Genomic DNA, 14,170 nt, shown 5'->3' with positions numbered 1-14,170 from the left:
GGATGGAACTCATGCGGCCCCGGCCCCCCTCCACGAGGCGCCGGGCCTTCATGAGGGTCCTGGACCTCAAGTCCTCCTAGTGCTTCTTGACCTTCTGGATGGTGCGGGTTGCCACCCCCTCCGCGTTGATGGCAACCACACAGTCGGCCCAGATCCTATCCAGTCCTTCCCTGTTGGCGCGGGACGGTCCGAAGAGGGCATCATACTGCCCCAGGACTTGCTCCACCAGGACACCAACTTCGGTGGCAGTGAAGCTGGTGCCCCTCTGCCCCTCTGGCCGGGGGTTGCCACTGGGGTCAGATGTGGATGTGCCCGACATGGCAACCCCAGGGGCAGGAGTGGGTGGGCAACTGGGTCCTGGGGCTGGGCTGTGGAGCGATGTTATTCGAGTCGGGAGTCTTCTGTACCAGCAGGGGTGGACACAGCAACTGGACCCCTGCAGATGGCTGATGTGCAGGCACCAAATGGCAGGGCACGGTGGCAGCAGGCAGGCAGGCAGCAGCAGATGGCACGTGGGAGGCTGCTCGGGGCACTGGGGGGCAGTGATTCAGCCTTCTGGGCAGGAGCGTGGTCTTCCATGTGTTTTCGCGTGGCCAGCTTGATACGGAGTGATTTGGCACGTGAAAAATCTACACGTCAGCGTGTAAATCGAGGAAAGGCCCTTAGCGCGTAAGCGCGTCTGCACGCATACGCATTTTCATTGGACAGAAGGCCCCTCAAGCGCAAGCGCCCCTGTGACGTGACGCGTACAGACGTGCATGCGCATTTCAGCGCGCGTGAAAAACTGCACGTCCGCGTGTAATACGAGGAAAGGGCCTATGCGCGTAAGTGACGTGACGCGCGCAGGTGTTTCCCTCATTGCACGTGATGACAGAACACATGTGGATTTCCACCAATCGCGTGTGAAAGTTCCCGGCACCCCGGAACACAGGTACCCAGGCTAATCGCGTGTGGAACTTCCCGGGCACCCCGAAACCGACGTACCCAGGCTAATCGCGTGTGGAACTTCCCGGGCACCCCGAAACACACGTACCCAGGCCACTTGCGTGTACGCACACTCCCCTCCGATCACACGCGATGACACTCGGACCGTATCCGAACACGGGAAACACGCGCACGGCAAAAGACGTGCACAGGCGTCAACGCGTCTGCCACACGAAGGCAGGCGGAAGCATCACCGCGCACAGCATAAAAGTGCGCGCAAACAACAAACGCATATATACAGCTACGATGAATGCCCCATTTGTCGCTGCACTGATCGTGGGACACCGCAGGAGGAAGAGAATAGCCAGGGCACGCATTTTCGCAACACGGACAAGCCTTTTTGGGATGCCTGACGACCAGGTCTATGGCAGGTATAGGTTTCCACCCCATATCATCCTAGACCTGGTCAGGGAGTGGGAAGATGACCTCACATCCCCCACCCTTTGCTCCCAAGCATTGAGCCCCTTGGAGAAGGTGCTCAATGTCCTGCATTTTTTGGCCACTGGGTCATTTCAGCGGACCACTGCCATAGTGGGGGGGGTCTCACAGGCCACGCAGTCACTCTGCCTACACCAGGTACTGGCAATCATGACAGCGCGCCCCTCAGTCAGCAGGCACATATACATGCCCAGAACACCCGCAGAAAGGCAGGCCGTTGTCCTGGATTTTTTCAGGGTGGCACACTTTCCCAAAGTGCTCGGTGCCATAGATTGCACCCATGTGGCGCTACGTCCACCTAGGGCCATTGAGCACATCTACCGAAACCGCAAGCACTGGCATTCCATCAATGTACAGGTGGTATGTGATGCAAAGGGAATCATCACCTCTGTCTATGCAAACTACCCTGGCTCCACCCATGACAGTTTCATATACAGAATGTCCGCCCTGAGCCGGGCCCTGGAAGCTGGGCAGCATGGCGACACATGGCTCCTAGGTCAGTACAAATGCCCTTGCACATGCATGCAAGTCACACACAGACAAATATCCAAACCCTAATTATCTCAACTATTATCATCTCCCCAGGGGACAGTGCGTACCCTCTGAGCAACCACATGATGACGCCAATCCGGAACCCCACCACACCACCCCAGGTAAGATACAACGCCGCCCATATTGCATCCAGGGGCATAGTGGAGCGCACATTCGGAGTGCTCAAGTCACGTTTCCGCTCCCTTGACCGCTCTGGTGGGCAACTACTCTATGCACCACCAGTAGTGTGCAGGATCATTGTGGCAGCATGTGTCCTGCACAATGTTGCAACACGGCAGGGCGTCCCGGTGGATGGTGGTGCCCCCACATCCCCAACCACAGGCGCTGCCCGTGGGAGGGGACAGGGCACGTGGCGAGGAAGCCTGGACCCAGCTTGTGGCCACATTTTTCACCTAAACTCCCACCCCTGCGGAGTGCACACAGGCCTGGCCCATACCAGGTGACAATCGATGATGATAGACAGTCAACTGTCATAACCTTACCACCCTGAGATAGTTGCCATGTAAGTGCCACATCGTCTGCATCCCTAGCTACTTAAACACAAGCTATCCTGTGTGACCAAAAGGCACACATATGACATATGACATGATATGGGCCATACACAAGTATTCCAAGGCGCAATGAGGCAGGGAGGGGGGAACAAGGGAACACAGAGAACGGTACTACTAGGCCAGGTGTCATTGGGATCGTGCAAGTGCAGGGGTAGGGGGAATGGGAAAAGTGCAAGGGGAAGGGTAGGGGGGAGTCCAGTACAGGGGAAGTAGCCCGAAAAAATAATACATAGGTCACCTGGTGGCAACTACAAAGGTGAGTGCAGACAAGTGCTGGGAAGGGAGGGCTGTAGGGATAGAGAGACAGTACTGCAGTGCAGGGGTTGCCAGGGAGGCAGTGCAAGTGGAGAGTGGCTGGGCCAGGGACTAAGGTCGGTGAGAGTGGCCCAGTTGCAGCTCCTGTGCAGTTCCAGTGGAGAATTCTGCAAGGGAGAGGCAGACAGTAACAGAAGCAAAGAGGAAGGACTTGAGGTGCTTCCAGAACTGGAGATGATTCCCCTCAAGTTCAAGTCAGGCCGGAAGTCTGTTCCAGGGGGAGGGCCCTGCTGCGGAGAGAAATCTACCCCCAGCTAGTTGCTCTGAGAAGCGGATGGCACGGACATGCAAGGTGTGCATCACACACACCTGCAAACCAGGCCATGGCCATCACTGTCATGTCACACAAACCCTCCCAAACATCAACATGTCATGGCACGCAATACCCATACACCAATGCAGTAACGATAAGGTACACATTGCCATGTCCTAAATGCACAGTGGCATCGGACACTGCTGCCTGACCCGGAATCAGATGAAATGACAGACCAACAACCTCCCACCCAAAATAAGTCATTTCCAAATGCATTACAACAGTCGTAGACGTAACATCACAATGAATGCCTGTCTACATGCACATCATGCATTGCAAAATCAACACTGCAGCTCATGTGTGCAGTGTCCTACTCCTGCATCACACTGCTCAGCGCACAGCACAGTGAACAGCCATTGTGTGTGATGCACACCCTGAGCATCACATCTAAGTGACAGACCACGTCAAACATCAAATCAGGCATGTACTGGATCCATGATCGGTCACAGAACATGTGCTGCTGGGACACAGTGGGCACCAGAAGGCAAACAGTGTACACGTGTATATGCAAGGGTGGGAGTACATGTAGTGCATCAGAGTGCAAGTGTGTGGTTCTGCAAGGACATGCACTCCACATATGCATGTGCACTCAAGTGACCATCAGTGTTCCCTACACATCACATGTGAACATCCACCATGTGTACACCCCAGCATGTCAAACCACAACTATCCCCTCGCACCTGAAAGGAAAACACAACACATGAACAGGCATTGATCAGTAGAACACAACATGTACATGGGATACCACCATTACTATGTCAGAGTTCCCATCACACTGCAGGGCAAGGCAACAATCAACAACAACCCCCCCCTCCCTCACAAATGACCATGACCCACTGAACAACTGCACCTGGGTCATGGAGCCCCCAAACCTCAATTCCACCTGGCCACAGGATCACCTTAACCCTTCGTCACCATCTCCCACCTTGTGTGTAAAAAGATGCCTGAACCCTCAGAATACACACTCATTTCCGAAACACAAAATCCAAGGCATAAAAACGAACCCAAACACCCTCCAGTAGATGACTTGACGTAGCAGTACCTCACAAAGGCCAAGTACTACCACAATGATGCAACAACCAAGGTAGCACAGCAAAACAATGTCACGACAGGATGTGAGACATGTGTGGTACATGACATAGGATGATGCAACATGAATGGATGTGTACTGTCAGAGGTCCCCTGTACAGGCGCGGGAGTGCCACGAAACAACCACCCCCACCATGTCCCGGGTGCCTGCAAGGTCAAACTCACACAGGCCCCTGAGACCCTGGTGGGGAAGGAGGTTCAGGGATATGCAGTCGGGACAGGTGTTGACGCACTGGATGACTGGAATGAGCGGCAGGAGAGGGGAGGTGGAATGACACATGAAACTAGGGAATGCACAAAAATGTACAACCTGCATGAACACATACACAATCCAACCAGACTTGGACATCATTGTCATGGCCTTCTGTAGTCCAGGCTCAGGAGTGGTACGAACCAACCACCCCCTCTAGGGTTTTGGCGCCTGCAAGTTCGGGGCTTACACAGGCATCCGCAACCCCAGTGGGGAAAGAGGGTCAGGGAACGTTGCTTGGATAGGCACGGGAAGCAGGAACACCGGGTAGAGGGTACAGGTTTCAAAATTGCATAGGATCACGGGTGATTAGGGAGAAAATAACATACCAAATTGAACCACACATACATCCATGCATCAGTACACTCCCCAGCAAGCCTATGCAGAGAAGTTTGTAAGAAAAACAACAAGACACTTAGCTCTGGTTTTGAGTGCTGGCCTCCTGCCTGCGCACTCTCAGGTCCGGTTACAGGAGCACTGCAATGCTGCAAAGAGAGACACAGTCAACAACCTGTACGTGCCAATTGCACAAAAACACAACACCAAACATGCCCCATAGCAACAGACTACTCTACAAACAGACAATCTGTGGTTGATGCTTCGTACCCATATATAACATCACCCCTGTGACGGGTCATACACAGTCAATGCAGTAAGGCAGCCGCTGCTGGGTGCGTGGCAAATGGAACACCAATGTGTCACAATTCACACAACATGCAATATTCCCTGGGTAAGCAGACAGACCCATATTGCAAGCCATGACTACAGAGCAAGTTGTGTACCACCATGAAAGAAACAAAGTTGGCAGTGCATTTATCATGAAGTACGTGGAAAAGACATGCACTGCACCCGAGTATGTCCCTTGCTGCATGTCCCTGTGAGCTGCCCGTTTCCATGTCTCGGAAGGCTACATGGTTGATACAAGTGGCTCAATGGACCTTGGTGTACCGGAGGGTATGTGCCACTGCCCCTGCATGTGTCCCAGACAACCCTACTATCAGCAGCCATCAGTCCACAAACACATCTGAGCTGCATTGTGTGCTTCAACACCAATATTCGTCTAAGCTCACCCTCAGTGCTGTGACTAAGCCTGCATGTGCAACTCGCCTGGTGCAAGCTTTGCTGTGTCGTGGCCCCCCTGTGATGCTCACCTTGCCTGGAGTTCCTTGGAACATGTCAGCAGCACTAGGATGTGGGTCTGCAATCACTGTGCCTCTGCTTCTGCACACATGTGCATGTGGGCACCAACAAACGGGTCCAGAATTCCGTCGTCCAATGGGACATGTCTGCTGGCAAAGGTGCTCTGGAGGCTCATCCACCTGCAGAAAGGGCATGTAACACATGATTAATGCTTCAAAGTCATCTGTGTGTGTCTCATCAGGCATCTCATTACTTGACCATGTCAGAGAGTCACATCACAAATCACACCATCAGTCCGTCTTTCACCTACAAAGTGTGGAACACTATCTACAGCATGAATTGCAACAAGCACATGTACAGGAAAGAAATGAAACATACTACACAATGCATAGCAATCAATGTCCACATTAATCATGATACACCCCATCTAGCAAAAGCTGAACAGTGGACAATGACACCTAAATCATCCCCACTAGGGGTGTCAACACAAGTCACACAGCACCAGACATTCCACAGATATGACAGTCCAATGCCCTTGTGTAAAATGCTGTAACACCGAACCATCCTTGCGAGCCCATGGATAAGGGAGGCAGGAGTGGCATATGTGAGTCAAGGAACCCAAGCAGCAAACACATACACAAGACAACCATGAAGGGCCCAGCTGGAACAGACAGTGGATGCCTTCAAAAGCCACAAAGCACCGCACCATCACATGAAAGCACAATAGACTAGCAATTTTAAACTAAATCAACTATTAACTAATTACACTAACTATGGAAAACCTACATTACCTATTTAAACTAACTATCAAACAGAAACTTAACTAACTAAACTAGAAGAAAAATCAAAAATGGCCACATACGACCCGGGGGGGAGGGGAGGCACCCAGGAGGGGGGAGGTACAGGGTGCTGCTCAACATCCACATGCGATGATGCTGAGCCAAAAAAAAAACCTCCCTGGGCTCAAAGCCTGCACAGCACGACCTATGTGGGAGATAGATGGTCGTCCGAGTCTGGCTCATCCTGGAAAGGAGGACGTGGCACAGTAGCCTGGCCACGCCTAGCCGCAGCTTGCCCCTCGTAGGCAGCAAGTCTGCCGGACGGGTGAGCCTGGTTCTGTGTGGCGATGTGACGTAGGTCTGCATGCAGAACCTCCCGTGATACACGTGCTTCCTCTTGCAAGGTAGCACGTGTAACACGGAGTTCCTCCTGCAAGGCCTGGCTGGACAACCGCTGCACCTCCCGGCAAGCCTGTAGCTCAGCCGAGATGGTACACTCAAGCTGTGCAAACCTCTCCTCTGCCCGCTGCCTCTGGGACATCATAAGGACACCCAGAGTGGATCTGAGGGAAGCATACTCCTCCCTCAAGGCATCCATGTGCGCCTCTGCGTGAGCAGCAATTGCTTGACGCAGAGACGACATTTCAGCCTGGCGTGCCCTGTCTGAGGCCGCCATGCCCAGCCTGAGCGAGCGGGCCGTGGACCGTGCCGCCTGCTGCTGGAGAAGCACCTGCCTAGCAGGGGGGAGCACAGATCGGGCCACACGCTCCATGCTCTCAGCGATGTTCTCCATTGCTGCCCCCTGCCGTTCGGAATTGTCAGTCATGTCTTGCTCCCACTCAGTATACAGCGGTTGCGCGCGGTGACCGCGTTGCCGGGCTTGACCCCTGCGGGACCCAAGGACCGGGGGTCCTCGCTGTGTTGGCACCGCCTGCGGCTGCACGACTACATGCCCCCGTCAACGTGATGTCCCAGGCACATCAGTGACTGGTGTGGAGGGTGACCCTGTGTCCCGATCCACCACGGGCAGAGGAACCAAGACTGTCTGATCCCTCAGTGCAGGTGTAGCAGACAGAGGAGTGTCCACATCAGAATCACTCACCCCTGACACATGGAATTGATGGTCATCCAACTCAACATGGACGTCAGAGTCGTCATCAAGGCTGGACTCATAGGCAGCCAGAGACAAGATGGACTGCAGCACTTGGGGGGTTTCGTGGCCTACCACCCCACGACCCCCACTAGTGCCGGGTTGATGTGGCGTTACCAACCCTGTGTCTGGCATGACAACACCATCCTCTGCCTCCATTGCGTCATCACCTGAAAAATAGAGAGGAAAAGGTCAATACACATGTCAGAAGCACACGACACACACACACACCGACAGCAAAGGCATCAGGCAGACATGTGACACACAACATATGACCTGGCATTCATGCTGGGTCTACTTTGAATAGCTTCTGTGATCAGACCTGTTGAAAGGTGGCAGTTTCCATGGAAGTGGGTCTATGCAGTGCAGAAAATGTGTACGCCACTCACTACCTACATGTACAAGCACTACATGGTGTGTGCCAGGAAATGTGAAGGCAGTGCAATGTCAAAATCAGACATCACGTGCATTGTGCATTCAATGTGTACCATGTCCAGAAGCCAAGCACCCCTCCACCCCAGTACCAAAGCAGGGATGCCTAGCATGGTATCAAAAGGCTGACCATACACCTGTGTATTGACAGGCAGTGTTGACTGGCATCAACAGCTTCATGTGATTCAAATGACAACACTGCAAATGATGCTGGGACAGTGGGCAAGACACATGATGGAAACTCCGGAGGCCGCCCACGTGTGAAGAAGACACAACAAGAGTTGGACAGAGTCGTTGGCCATTGAACAGGCTGAGGCCTGTGAGCCACACAGATTGTCAGAGCCTAAACATGTGTGCAACGCAGGACTGAGGCACAGTTGACATGGGAAGGCTGATGAGATGGCAGGCAATGTATGTAACCAAGGACTGATATTACAGTGATCATCCAGTCAAGGACACATAGGGGCATGCGTGCAATGCACATGGAGCATGAATGGGCACTCATGTCCCTGCGGGACATCTGACCCATGCACAGTACAAGTGAGATACCCTGCATCGAGTACTAAGGCTGTACGACATGGCATATGTCTGGCAGATTCTACGCTGGAAGTTAGCATCTACACAGGACACATGGACAAGAAACTACACATTGGCAAGATTGGAGCAGACCAGTGCAAAGGTGGAACTGGGGTGCAGAGTGGCGGAGGAGGGGCAAGGGAGCATGCCTACATGGAGTCCCTCATGCAGGCAGAGGAGACATGCATGACGGTAGCATTGCATTACTTACACATCAGAACCATGTACACGTCACATGCAGCAGCAATCATGCACAACACATCCCACAAGTGAAACACACACGTCCTCAACAAACACGCATCAACACTCACTGGACTGGGCATCAAAGTCCAGCTTCTCTCCCACTCCTTCGACCAATTCAGGTGGTATGAACTCCGCAACGAGAGCCTCATGCGGAGTGAGTTCTTCCTCCTCTGGTGCAGGCCCACCGCCAGTCACCAGAGTCAAGTTGTAATTTGAGGCACGCTTGGCCTTAGTGCTGCGCTTGATGTCATTCCAACGCTTTTTGAACTCCTGCGCCGTGCGCACATCATGGCCGAATGAACTGACATGTTCCGCAACATGCTTCCAGTGGGTGTCACGTTGGGCAGCCATGGTCTGACTATTGGCACCCACTAGCATGTCACGGCTGTGGCCCCGCACGTAGTCCACGAGGAAGTCCAGTTCCTGCTTACAGAAAGGCTTCTTCCTCGACGTGCAGGAGGTCGTGGCTGTGTGTGGGGTCCCAGCCTGTGCTGCAGGTGCAACCTTCCTCCTCTTGGACTGTGGCGCAGACCCTGGCTGGCTAATGCCGCCCTGACCAGCATGGCCAGTGGGTTCGGTGGATTGAGCCAAGGGAGTGGCAGGTGGAGGGATGACCAGAGGCCTGACTTGTGTCAGTGGCAGCTGGGTGCCCACTAATGGACCCTGCGCAGCAGCATCAGCTGTGGCAGGGTGGTTGGCCGCAACGGTCCTGGTTGGCAGACTCACAACCGGGGTGCTGTTGGGTGCATCTGCCCCTGCACTTGCCAACACCCGGCTGTTCGGGGCAGCAGATGACATGACTGCCCCAGGGACACGTGTCTTGGTCTGAGCAGCCCAGCGTGCCCCTATGGTTTCCCCCCTGGCCTGTTGGAGATCTACCAAGGGCTCTTCAAGTGCCAACGCAGCCTGCGCTGGCAGACCCTGAGCCTGGGTGGCGGTGTCCACAGCTGCACCTGCAGCTACCACCACCCTTGGGCCCGTGGCAGTCGATGGAACGGACTGCCGGGTCATATGGGTGCCAGTGCCAGATGCAGGAGCTGCATCCCCCGGAACCACAGGGGGTGGTGGCATGGCTGCACCGACACATGGCACAACATTGTGCTCAAGTGGCGCACCCCTGCCTCTTCCCCCTCTGTGGCTGCCCTGGACACCCTGGAGTCCCCCTACTCCCTGGTCACCACGGCCACGTCCCCGACCACGCCCGCCACGAGGAGTACGCCCAGCTGAGGCGCCCCTCACCTTTGGTGGCCTCCCAACCATGGCACAGATGTAGTAGTGCTGGCACAGATGGAGTGGTGCCAATGGGAGGTGTACACCACAATTGACCTGGGCAATTGGGGTGAAGGGGGTGGGAAGCAAGATGTTAACAGCCCCCCTGCACCTGCAAGGCTGTATGTGACCCCGGTGATGTGGTGACGGGTCACGCAACGCTCAGGCACCCCAAAACTGCAGTAAAACCGTGCACGCAACCCTGCAGCCTACGTGCGTGGATTGAACCTCCCGCAGTACGCGGTGGCACCCAGTAACACGAATAACGCGTACGCGTGGGACACGCAGGCTACTATGACATCAAAAATGGGTGCGATACACAGGGGCACCCGCAGTGGGAAAAAGAGCATGTGTGACTCACCGTCTGACTAGCGCGATGCAGAAAAACACGCGTAGCCAATACCCCCGCCAAAAGAAGAGATACGTCCTTGAGAGCTGTGAAGTTGTGATGGCGCGCGAAACAACAGGAAGCAGCAACACACGTCGGTCTCCACGAAAGGCACGTACAGCGAACTGCTGGGCCCGCTCACCTTTAACCCGTGCTGAGGGAAACGCACGCGCGCGTCACATCACTTACGCGCATAGGCCCTTTCCTCGTATTACACGCGGACGTGCAGTTTCCACGCGCGCGCTTACGCGCATGGCCCGTTCCTCGTATTACACGCGGACGTGCAGTTTCCACGCGCGCTTACGCGCATGGCCCTTTCCTCGTATTACACGCTGACATGCAGATTTTTCACGTGCCAAATCACTCCGTATCAAGCTGGCCACGCGTATGCACACGGAAGACCACGCTCCTGCCCAGAAGGCCGAACTACTGCCCCCCAAGGCCCCGAGCACACTCCCACCTGCCATCTGCTGCTGCCTGACTGCCTGCTGCCCACGTGCACTGCCATTTGCTGCCTGCATATCAGCCAGGGGTGCTGTTGCTGTGACCACCCCTGCTGGAACCGAAGACTCCCGACTGGGATTCCATCGCTCCACAGCCCAGCCCCAGGACCCAGTTGCCCACCCACTCCTGCCTCTGGGGTTGTCATGTCGGGGCAAACACCATCTGTGACCACTGACAACCCCCGGCCAGAGAGGCAGAGGGGCACCAGCTTCAGTGCCACCGAAGTTGGTGTCCTGGTGGAGCAAGTCCTGGGCCAGTATGATGCCCTCTTCGGAAGTTCCCACGCCGACAAGGAAGGACAGACTCGGATCTGGACTGACATCGTGACTGCCATCAACGCGGAGGGGGTGGCAGTCCGCGACTTCCAACATGTCAGGAAGCGCTGGGAGGACTTCAGGTCCAGGACTCTGAACAAGGGCCGGCGCCTCTTGAAGGCAGCGGATGCCAAGGGGCGCCGGGGCCACTTGTCGGAAGAACAGATGAGGGTCCTGGAACGCATATCCCCAGCGCTCCACGTCCAGTCCTAGAGAAGCAGACCCATCTGGAGTCGAGCGGTGAGTGTACATGCATCCTGATTGTGAGCAGTGCGTGTGGTGATTATTCGGTAGTGTGCAGGTTGCACATCTGTTTGTATGAGGTCGAGTATGGGTGGGGGTGTACAGGGCCGTGGGGCTGACACATGCGAGGGCTGTGATGTGTGAGACATGGATGGTGCTTGTGTGTGTAGGCTTGCATGCCAAATGCAGTTGTGTGGGCACACATGTTTGGATGAATGTGTATGTGAGTAGACATGTCCGTGATGTCACGCATGTATGTTGTTTTCGGCTGCATGTATCAGCACTGTGTACATGTGCATGTGTGTGTATTTGACAAGGGTGCAACAGTGATGCCACATGGATGCATGTGACAGCGGTATGTGGAAGCCTGATTGGCAGATGTGACATGGATGGCCGTCTGAACAGTGCGACACTTGGCAGGGGTGTACACATGCATGCAAGTGTGGTGGTGTGTGTACATGTGTGGTGCACTTCCTGTGTTGCATGTGATGTCTGGCTCACCTTTGGCTGCTCATGCTGTTGTATGTGTATGGATGGTGGTGGCAGTTGCGATATGGCTGTGGTATGGCTCATGTGTGCGAGTTGTAATGACATGTGTGTTGGGGATTGTGAGGACCTGGTGGAGGCTGCCCATGGTGGCTGGGGGGTGGGGGTGATAGGGGACATGAGTGGGGGCCTGGTGGGGGCTGGCCATGGTGGCTGGGGGGTGGGGGTGGTGGGAGACATGGGTGGGGGCCTGGTGGAGGCTGCCCCTGCACTGCTGGGGGGTGGGGGTGGTGTGAGGCATGGGTGTGGGCCTGGTGGATGCTGCCCCTGGTGGCTGGGGGGTGGGGGTGGTGGGAGACATGAGTTGGACATGGGTGGGGGCCTGCTGGCAGGTGCCCCACAGTGCTGGGGGGTGGGGGTGGTGGGAGACATGAGTTGGACATGGGTGGGGCCTGCTGGCAGGTGCCCCACAGTGCTGGGGGGGACATGAGTTGGACATGGGTGGGGGCCTGCTGGCAGGTGCCCCTGGTGACTGGGGGGTGGGGGTGGTGTGAGACATGGGTGGGGGCCTGGTGGAGGCTGCCCCTGGTGGCTGGGGGTGCAGGGGGACATGCGTTGGGGGGGAGTAGTGCAAGTTGACATGTGGGTTGGCTGGTGGGCATGGGCATGGTGGGTGGGGTGCCTGCATGACATGTGCTGGGTAGGCCCCTGTGGTGTGAGCCACCTGCAGGGGCCATGGAGGGTGTAGAGGGAACACCTGGGAGGACCCACACGTGCAATTCAAGTGTGCTGCTCCCCGCGCACCCCTGTAATACACGTACCCTGTTGATATCGCGCACACCTGTAATTCACGTACCCTGATGGAATTGCGTGTGTCACTTCCCGCGCGCCCCCGAAATACACGTAGCCCGCTCCCCCAGGGCCGATCGCGTGAGAAAGTTCACGTGAACCCCTGAAATACACGTAGGCCGCTCCCCCAGGCCCGATCGCGTGAGTAAGTTCACGCGAACCCCTGAAATACACGTAGCCCGCTCCCCCAGGCCCGATCGCGTGAAAAAGTTCACGCGAACCCCTGAAATACACGTAGCCCGCTCCCCCAGGCCCGATCGCGTGAAAAAGTTCACGCGAACCCCTGAAATACACGTAGCCCGCTCCCCCAGGCCCGATCGCGTGAGAAAGTTCACGCGAACCCCTGAAATACACGTAGCCCGCTCCCCCAGGCCCGATCGCGTGAGTTAGTTCACGCGAACCCCCGAAATACACGTGCCCCGCTCGCACAATTGCTGTATGTTGCCACTTTTGTAATGCGCAGGGACGCTACCGCCTGCCTTCGTGTGGCGGACGTGTATCGGCTTGTGCGTGTCTTTCGCTGTGCGTCGCTTTGCCCTATTCGGTTCCATGAATACGTGTGGTTCGGGTGCGTGTGGGCGTTCCCTCTGCTTCCCTGCAGTACATCCCCAGTTACGCCCTTGTTTTCGCAAGTTGTTCCCCACTCCGCGCGTTACGCCCTGTGTTCCGCCCACTTTCTAGTGTATGTGCAGAGGTTGTGCGCTTTCACTGTGCGCGTCGCGCACGTCTTTCGGGATGTTGCAGTGACGTGTGTGCCATGCACGGGTTTGGCGCACATCCCGAGGAAGACACGCGCAGGGACTTCCATGAATCGCACTTATCCTTAAATTGCATAGTAATGCTTAAACGTAACCTTGACGTGGACCAAGGACTATTTAATGGATCACTGGGTACAGTTGTTGGCTTTCAAACATACCCACGTGACAAAAAAATTCAGTTTGTCAATATTCTCTTTGACAAACTTTCAGAAGTAAAAAGGATAGGGCGCTCAACAGCTCGATTCCTTCTCTTCAAAGACATGTATGAACGCAGAGAACAATTTTCTCTAACTCTTGCATACACAGTCACCATTCATAAATCACAAGGTCTTACCCTAGACAAAGCAATGATAGACATTGGTAACACAGTCTTTAAAGAAAGCATGAGCTACGTAGCACTATCACGCTTACGTACACTTGACGGTCTATTTCTAATCAACTTTGATGCAAGTAAAGTAAACGCTGAATTTCCTTGCATTTTAGAATTCAATAGACTTCGCACACTATATACCCCCCATCTAAACACATATTCTGTACCACAAAAAGT

The sequence above is a fragment of the Ambystoma mexicanum genome, chromosome 2p, assembly GCF_040938575.1.
Source record: "Ambystoma mexicanum isolate Mex_15411 chromosome 2p, UKY_AmexF1_1, whole genome shotgun sequence".
Lineage (NCBI taxonomy): Eukaryota > Metazoa > Chordata > Amphibia > Caudata > Ambystomatidae > Ambystoma > Ambystoma mexicanum.
Note: the sequence above shows the minus strand (reverse complement) of the source record.